We start from the raw sequence: 9,701 nt of genomic DNA, 5'->3' as shown, positions 1-9,701 counted from the left end.
CTCCATTCATTGGTGGAAGAGTTAATAGGTTTGACTGCATTGAGATAATAGGATAATGTATAGTCATTGGCAAAAATAGGTATATCCATGGGTTGATTCTATAAAGTACAATCAATCAATTTGGGATGTATTAGGGACAAATTTTGGATAGGTTCAAGAGCGTTCATGGTATTGTTATCACAACTGCGGATCGAAAAGTCGAGTTCCATAATGATACCTTGCATAAATGTCTCGAGACCAGGAAGAGTCAGATCATGATTATTAAATTTCACTTTAATATTTAATCGATCTAATCCAATAGGCATACTTATAACATCATTGACTAAGTCGGACTGAACGTCATGTCGTGGCTTAACAACAATAAGACTAGTAGACAATTTTTCATTGTTTGTATCAGATGATTTAGAATTTGAGGATGAGTGGGTATCATCATGAACAGGACTGTCATTAGAGTCATCAGAGTTATTTGATGAAGTTTACAAGTCTCTTTCAGGTGATTTAGTAAGCATATGTATGGTATCAATACTAACATCTTTAATGCTACAAATTCCTTCATATTGTAGTTCATTTGTCATTTGTATCTGACACACCTGTTGACATGGTCTCATTGTTTCTGCGACTTTCTGTTGTCTACTCCATTCAACTTCTTCTAGATTGACAACTGGTTCTTGTCCTGTAGCTTCTAACTCTTCCTGTGTAGTGCTATAACTGATTTGTTCAGTTTCCGGATAAGGACACATAGATGAGAAGCTTTCTGGTATTGTTCCATCTTTCAATGCTTGTTCATAATTTGCTTGCCTCTTTTGTCTAATTTCTTGTATTTCCTTCTCTAGTTTTAGGCGCATCAACTCTTGAGTATCATCTATGACACCACTAGATTCTTCTGGAGTTTCTGTAGCAGATGTGTCTGAAAGATAGTCAGGACCCCATTCATACTCATTTGAATCAGTCTCTGAATCATCTACCTGTTGCCTACCAGTATATGTGACTGGAACTTTTAATGGTGCAAACAATTCTCTGATTCTTACAAATTCATCTCTTATATCTTCAGGAACCTCAACTTCTTGTATTATCATAGCTGATACCGTCGAAGCTTGAGCACTAACTATTTCTTCTTTCTTGACTGTTGATTCCTCTCTCTCTTTTCTACGCTCTTCTTTCATCTGTTTAGCGTTTGCTTCATGCAATATTAAAGGCGATATCTTTTTCAAGCCTTTAGACTTAGAAACATGTTTTTGTTCTAATGTCTTTTTAGGATTGTATCCCAGTCCAGCTTTATCATGTGTGGATTTGGTTTGTAGCTGAATTGGTTCAATAATACCTTCTTTTTGTTTGCCCAAAGGACCAGTACCTGAGTACCCCATGCGCTGAATCATTTTGTAACCATGACCATACTGGTTTGAAGAAATCTCACAATGTCGTACCTCCTCATTTGGACTATCTTCCTTATAGAGCCAGTTAAGCACAACATCCTCTTCTATTTCATCTACCAAGGAGGTAGAAGACTGTATAAAGAGACCATCATATATAATATTCGGAGCTGGAGTTTGGGTTCTCATAGCCTCTGATGGCTTGCCTAACTGTTTTGGCAATGGAGGAAGAGAAACTAATGATAATACTGGTTCTATCTTGTAGCTATCCATGCCGGTATCTGTAATCTTCAATCTCTTTTCTAAGTCTTTTATCAATGTTTCTGGATCTTCATTTGGAGAGGCTGCCCTATTACGAGGCACAAAAGTATCTGCACCTTTTGTCAATGCACTACAAATGACATTTGTATCAGCTGGAATATTGACTTCAGCTCCATTATAAGGAAACTTTAAGCATTGGTGATATGTTGAGGGTACTGCCTTCATTTCATGAATCCATGGCCTGCCCAGCAATATATTGTATGACAATGGAATATCGAGAACCTGGAAAAGGACATCTCTCTCTACCGGTCCCACTCTGATTGGTAATGATACCAAACCTTTGGAGGTCCTCTCTTCTTCATCATAGGCTTTAATTGTTATTTTCTTGCCTAGATCAATGACATTTTCAGAGAATCCTAGTTGTGTAAGTAGATGATAAGTACAGATATTCAACCCCGCGCGTCCATCTATCAAAACATGTTTAACTCTGTGTTTGTGGATCATGGCTTCAATATGCAATGGTTGGTTATGTAGATGATTTAATGAGTTGTCATCTTCCTCAGAGAAGGTCAAATAGTGAGGTGAAGTCAGATGACCCACCATAGACTGAAACCGATCAATGTCTAAATCTTTTGGAACGTTGGTAGTGAGCAATGCTTGGTGTAGAATTTCCTTGTGAGCAGATGAGAGATGTAGCAATTCAAAAATTGAAATTTGAGCATTTGTCCTTTTCAACTGTTCAACCACGCTGTATCCAGAGGATGATGATGAGGAGGTTAATCTTTTAAATTTGTCCAAGGTTGATTCTTTTTGTTTATCTGGCACAACTCTTGGATTTGATGTTTCTTGAGCCGGTTTGGAAGAGCTAGCTCCTTGGAGGGTGACTTTCTTTTGAGATCTGGTCAGAGCTTTTGCATACCGTGATTCATTTGGTTTATCTTGAACTATAATCACATTGCAATATTCTGAGTGTGAAGGTTCAATCATGTTGATAATGTTGTCTTGGCTGGCATAAGCATAATTTACCTTAGCACCTCCTTTGGTCTTTGAGGAATCACCTTATTCATAAGCAAGCAAAGGATCTTTAAATGCTTTATGATCAGCATTGGTTGGGTGATTCCCAACAACAAATTTACCAGCGTCTATGAGATCCTGAATCTCATGTTTTAGCTTCATGTAATTGTTTATGTTATGACCCTTATTCCGATGGAAGTCACAATATTCATTTTCTCTCCACCATCTTGGTTTGACATCTGGATCATATGGTCTGGAGTTATCTGGTAGTGTTATCAAGTTGTTTGCCAATAGAGTTTTGAAAGCCGACTCATATGATTCTTCAAGAGGAGTAAAATCACACTTAGGTCGGGAAAGCCAAGGCTTTTCTTTGAACCATTCCTTTGTTTTCTTTGGCTGATTTTCTGCTGCAATTTCAGCGGCTTTAAGCGCTTGTGTACCACTTGCCAGATTGAATATTGTTGATTTTGAGTTGGTTTTGACAGTGTCTACTACTCCATCATTAACAACATTCTTGTTGTTGTCTTTGGCAAATTTCCAATACTTGTTCTTCTCTTTAGAACTAGATCTTGTTTGTGTTTCTTTCCAAGGTGTGATATCTCCCTTTTTTATGAGCACGTCTTCCATTCGAATGGCATTATCTACCATTTTGTTAAATGATGGGTGTACTTGCATTTGTACGCTATATTTCAGTTCGGGGACAAAGTTATTGACAAATATATCCATTTTCTCAGAGTCTGGGATAGGTCGTGGGTACCTAGAGAACATCCTTCCCCAGCATTGGAGAAAAGTAAGAAGAGGTTCCCCTGTTTTTTGTTGAGTATTACAAAGATCAATCATAGTCACAGGATGTCGAATGTTGTATGGGTATTGTTGTAAGAACAGTTGGATTAGTTCTTCGAATGTTTTTATTCCTTTGGGTAGACTTGAGAACCATTCCATTGCTTGACCCCCTAAACTCCTTAGGAAGAGACGCATAAGGTATGTTTGATCATGCATAAATTCCATACAAGCAACACTAAATTCCCTGACGTGATCTTGAGGATCTGAGGTACCATCATATTTATCAAATTTTGGGATTTCCACTCGTGAAGGGAATGGAGGCATGTGTAAATTCTTGTCAAATGGGAAGGGACATATTGCTTCCAGAGAATATTGGTTCGAGGAATTGTCCTTATTCTTCAGGTCTGTGAGCTTTGTTCGCAAAGCTATTAACTGTTTGTGTACCATGAGTATAGGTGAGTCTTTCCTCTTAGTCACAAGTGTTTGAACATCATATCCAACAGGAAGTTTAGCACCTTGATTTGCTAGTTCTAAGAAATAGTCTTCCTTTTCTCGGAGCATGATAGTTTTCATCATTTTTCTAAAGTCTGTCTTTCTGACAGTCAAGGATTTCTTTTTCTGGAGGTTCAGTAGCTTCGTCAGTCTCACTTGATGATGAGGAGTCATTATGATTTTCAAGAATATTACGGTCGTTTTTGTTTCCATCATTGTATTCTGTCTCATGTATAGTGGGAGATTTCAGTTCATAAAAAATTGGTCCGCATGATGATGATGGTATGTTAGTGGGGGGATCCTTCATGTAGAATGGATTATCTTGATAAGTGAAGGTTTACTCTTTGGCTTGTCTTACGAGAACTTCTGGTTTGAATAGGCATTTTTATGGATTAGTGTGACCTAGAGTTGTTTTGTGATGTAGAGGTCAAGATCAATTTCAGAGCTAGTTTGTTCGGTTTAGCGTATTGTTTTGAGAGAAACAACTGAGATTTTGTCTGATTTCAGGAACGATCTATCCTGTCTAAGACGTTTTCCTGGGTTGATTCTAAAATTGTAACTAAGATTCAGTTTGATTCAGGAACGATATATCCTATGTAAGACGTTATCTAAGTGACTTGAGTTTGATAGGTAGTTTTGATTGAACTAGTTGAAGGGTGATTGACCAAATCGTGCAACAAAAAAAATGGCAGAGGTACACTATCTTGATCTGTTTTATGCTCAAGAAAATGATAACCAGTATTATGCTCGCTGTAGATTGTGTTTTTGGCAATTTTGAATGTTCTGTCTGACAAAACCAGAGACTCGTACGACTGGGTTTTCTGAACTGGACGACAATTTATCAGTTACAGGATGACAAAATTTCTAGTTCGTACGAGTTGTTGTCTTATACCGTACGACTGATGGGCATTTGTAGGACGACAAAAGACTGAGGTCGATTTTGTCTCGTACGAGACAAAATACAGTGCAGGATGATGAATGATTTAGACTCATACGACAAAGAATCTTCTTAGAATGACAATTGAGTAGATTCGTACGACACAGGACTGGTGCAGCACGATAAATTAGAAGACCCGTACGACTGTTCACAGGGCAGAGACTAAAAATTCTGAGTTTTCTGACTGCTGAGTATGACCAACTGAGTATGACAAATTCTGAGATGGACTGATTTTTGACTAGGATTGACACAGATAGAGTTTCGACTTAGGATGGACTAGTTTTTGACACGGACAGAGTTTTGACTTAGGATGGACTAGTTTCTAACACAGACAGAGTTTTGACTTAGGATGGACTAGTTTCTGACACAGATAGAGTTTTATAGTGACTTCAATCACAGCATGCAAACCCTAAGGAATTTGGTGAGGAAATAAAACCTTTGCTTGTAGACTCAGGTACACACCCAATAGCTAATCAGAATACGGCCGCTGAGTCTCATGCAATGGATTCTCAACACCGTATTATCTAACTCCAAACGCTAATGGGGGCATGAAATGACAAGTATCTTGGGAGAGTTACTATCTCTCTTGCACAAAGATTATCCCCCTTTCGGAGATGAACCGGGTAGCTTCTAATTTTAAATTGGATTTAGTCAAGGATCCGTTCGGCGTGTCGAGGTATAAACTCAATTAAGAGGTCTCCCAGCCTTGAAAACCAAGGTTTAATATACCCGAAGGTACAGAAGAGAGCTATTCCCGAGCACTGTCGTTGACTTGATTTTCATCAAATCACGTTTATTTTATAGTGGGTTGGAGTACTTGGCGTCTAGCCGTTCCCACTTAGGTCGTTCCCCTCACACCGGCCGTAATGGCTTTAAGAGTTTTTCAACCCCTCGGGAGGGCAGGCCTGCTAAAGATGTACAAATCTCAAACAAAGAAAAAGCTTCAAGGGTCTAGATTTCTGATTGTCTAGAAAAAGACAAGAGCATACTCTCCTACCTCTCAGAATCTTCTAAAAGCACAAAAGACATATTTGTTCTTTAACCAGATAGCAAGTTAGGTTCCTAAAAACGAATTTAAAGAATACACGATGTTTAGTCGATTCTCCTTAGGCAACTTGCAAAGACAACGAATCAGTAGTCATATTGTCTTTGTGCGACAAGCAATATTCTTCGACAAGCGTTCTGCAAAAACTAGTTAGGCTATGAAAAATTATGAGACGGACAGATAAATAGTCAAGGTCAGTCATCAGAAATGAAAAAAATATGAAATTTTGCCTCTTTTACCAGAAAATACAGAATCGTACGACAGAGTCTCGACTCGTACGAGATAGGATACAGCACAGTACGAGACCAGATTGCTGATGATGTTGACTCGTACGATAGATTATTACTACTCGTACGACAAAGGATATGCTTGTATGACAGAGTGTCTACTCGTACGATAATATGTTTGTAATTCGTGCGACACCTGCAATTTGTCATTTCAGCCGTAAGAATTGTCGTACGAGATGTATGGACGAAAAACCGAAAAATCTGAAACCCGGAAAATAAGAAAAAATAAAGCAGTCAGTCTTGGAGGCCGGAAAAAAAGGTAGTCTTCGGGCCCCACGGTGGGCGCTAGAAATGTGTGTGTGAAAAAGTGAACCTATAGCTGCAAGCACAACACTTCAATTAAGTCATTATATGCACAGTTAGTAATCAATAATCAATAAGAAATAAACCATAGCAAAGCGACTAATTGCCTTCTAAAAGATGCGAGTATAAGATTGCTCTCAGATTTTTATAAGCAATACCAGTGACTAGACTACACCAAGACGAAGGATTTAATCTATATGATATTAAGCTATATGGATGCAAGATGGATGAGTAATTCAAGCAAATTCAAGCAACAATGCATGCAAGCAATAATGAATGTAAAATGGATGCAAGTAATCTAAAAAAGGCACAATGATTTCAATGACTCTAGAGCGAAATTAGCGTGATAATAATTTCCAAGCGTGTTCTCAAAAATCTCTGAGGTGAATTGGAATGAGAGCTGAAGACTGAATTTATAGAGAATTACAAAAAGCTCAATTTAGGATTAATTGAAAATAATTGAGAAATCAGGTTGAGTTAACCTTGAGATAGATTCCAATTATAGTTTAATTGAAATGCATTCAAATTAGAAGTCCAAGTTGCATTGGAAAATAATAATAAATTAGTTCCACGCACATCTGATAAAAATAGATAATTCTTCAATTTAATCAAGAAAAGAGTTTTCTTAATGCAACTGAACTTCTTTTTCTGAAAAGCTTTGAGTTCTAATTTTAGAGAATAATTCAACAATTCAATTAAATTGCTTTTCTAATTTCAAGTTCTAAATTTAGAAAAAGAAATAATATCTCAAGTTTGATTTCTCTCTCAATTCAATTCTTTTTTTTTTGTCTTTTGTTTTGTTTCAATTCAACTCTTTGTAATAAATTAATTCATCTTTTGTAATAAATTAATCCTTTCGCATGATTGAATGACAAATTTATTAATTAATTAAATATGCAAAGATATTTAATAAATTAAAATGGGATAATTGATCAAAATGATTATTCTTGAAATAATTCAATTAATTAAATAAATATTTAATTAATATTGAGTGATTAATTTGCCATGTGATTTTTGATAATTAAAGAATTAATAATGTGCTCAAGATTGATTTAATTGCCTTTGGTTAGGACCTTGGTGATGTTGTCGAGATTAGGGGCCCATGGTTTAGATGACCAATTTTAGGGTATTACAAGACCTACTTGGGGCAAAGCCACTTTATTCTTCTGATATGATCTTTCCCAAAATCATCTTTAACCTATTTTCCATTACCTTAGTGATTATCTTGTAACATGTATTGCACAAAGAAATTGGCCGAAAATCATTCATACTTGAGGCATCCATCTTTTTAGGGATAAGGGCTAAGAAGGTATGATTAATGGATCCCATAATAGTTGCTTTTTTCTAGATTCTTTCGCTGCCTTGAGGAGATCATCCTTAATGATCTCCCAAAAGGTTTGATAGAAGCAAGTCGAGAATCCATCTGGTCCAAGAGCCTTATCAAGGGCTAGTTGAAAAGTGGCCATTCTGAGTTCCTCCATGGATATAGGTCTAGACATCGCCTTGTTTTCCTCCTCAGTGATGATGTTGGGTATCTGATTGAGAAACTCATTCCTTGTATCTCCCTAATTAATGTCTTGAAATCCTCAATTCAAAAGATTCTAAAAGTATCCCACCACTTCTCTATTGATCTCATCATTAGAGCTAAGGACAGTCCCACCCTCTCCAATCAACTCCAAGATTCTTTTTTATTTATGTTTGTTACTACAGAATTGTGAATAAAATTAGTATTCTTGTCCCCTACCTGGAGCCAAATTTCACGTGACTTTTGCCTCCAAAATTGTTCCTCTCTAATCAATATTATGCTTGCTCTGCTTTAAGTTTTTGCTCCATTTTAAACTCTTCTTCTCTCATGCCTTGAGATATCACTACTTCATTTAGAGCCCTTAATTCATTTTCAATCCTTCGCCCTTCAATGAAGATGATCTTGAAATGTACCATGTTCCACTCCTTGAGTTTATTCTTTATGTATGAGAGTCTTTTATGAAAGATAAACATCTTGGAGTGGTTTCCCAATCTACATTCCTTCCACCATTGATTCAACAAAGCCAAAAGGGATGGATCCCTGATCCACATTCTCTCAAACCTGAATGGGGATCCACCAAAGTATGGATCTAAAGCAAATACCAGTTGGATTGGGAAATGATCTGATCCACTGAATGGAAGAATTGAAGACTCTACCAATTCAGGGATCCTAGACCAGTCTCCAAAGAGAAAGAATCTGTCTAATTTTTCAGCTATGCTAGTGAAGCCCTGCCTTCTATTGGTCTAGGTATATTTACCATTATTTGTCATAATTTCCTTCAGCTGATTAGAGTCCACAAAATCTTGAAAGTATTGTTGTATTTTGTTCTTCATCGTAGATCCTCCCACCTTCTCTGAGTTGTCGAGGATTGCATTGAAATCCCCCCTAATAATGATCTTCTCATCCTTTTCTAAGTTGAGTTTCCTAGACAATTCATGTCAAATCTCCCTCTTAGTTGGTATGGCAATGGGTCCATATACATTGATCACTTTCCAGCATTGATTATCCTTGAAAGCTTGAAACACTACCATCATCCAATTGTTACGGTCTTCCATCAAGGAACATCGTGCCTTTGAAGGGTTCCAAAGAAAGCCTATTCCACCTGAGGCCCCCATAGATTCCACAAATAATCCCTCCCACTGCCTCCTGAACTTCGTCCTCCTCTCCTGCTCATCTTTACTCCACTTAGTTTCCTAGATCAAAACTAGGTCTACCTTACTTGACTCTATTTGGCACTTGAAAAGGCACCATTTTCTAGGGGCATTTAAGCCCCTAGCATTCCAACTCAGTATCCTCATGGCTCCTGGGGAAGGGGTAACTCCTTCCCATTTCTAAAAATTGTTTGGAACAATTTGGTCTGCCCTTTCGCATAGCCAACCATTGCCAATTTGGATTTGTTTGTCTGACGTCCCCTTTGCTTGCTTGATCTGAATTTTGAGTTTTTCAAGGAAGATTGGATTTGCTCTAATCCTCTTTCCTCTAGGATTCCATCCTGAAAATCTTCGAAGCTATCATCCATGTCCGAATCTGCATTTGGCTCATCTACAACTTCCTCATTTACAATAGATTCCTCAACACTTTGCCTCTCTCTTGTCCCTAGGTCAGGTGACTCCATGTCTTTACCCCAATTGCTCTCTGTGGGCAGAACTATCTTATCCTCCAAAAGATCCACCTAATTTGGCAA

The sequence above is a fragment of the Cryptomeria japonica genome, chromosome 1 (assembly GCF_030272615.1).
Source record: "Cryptomeria japonica chromosome 1, Sugi_1.0, whole genome shotgun sequence".
Lineage (NCBI taxonomy): Eukaryota > Viridiplantae > Streptophyta > Pinopsida > Cupressales > Cupressaceae > Cryptomeria > Cryptomeria japonica.
Note: the sequence above shows the minus strand (reverse complement) of the source record.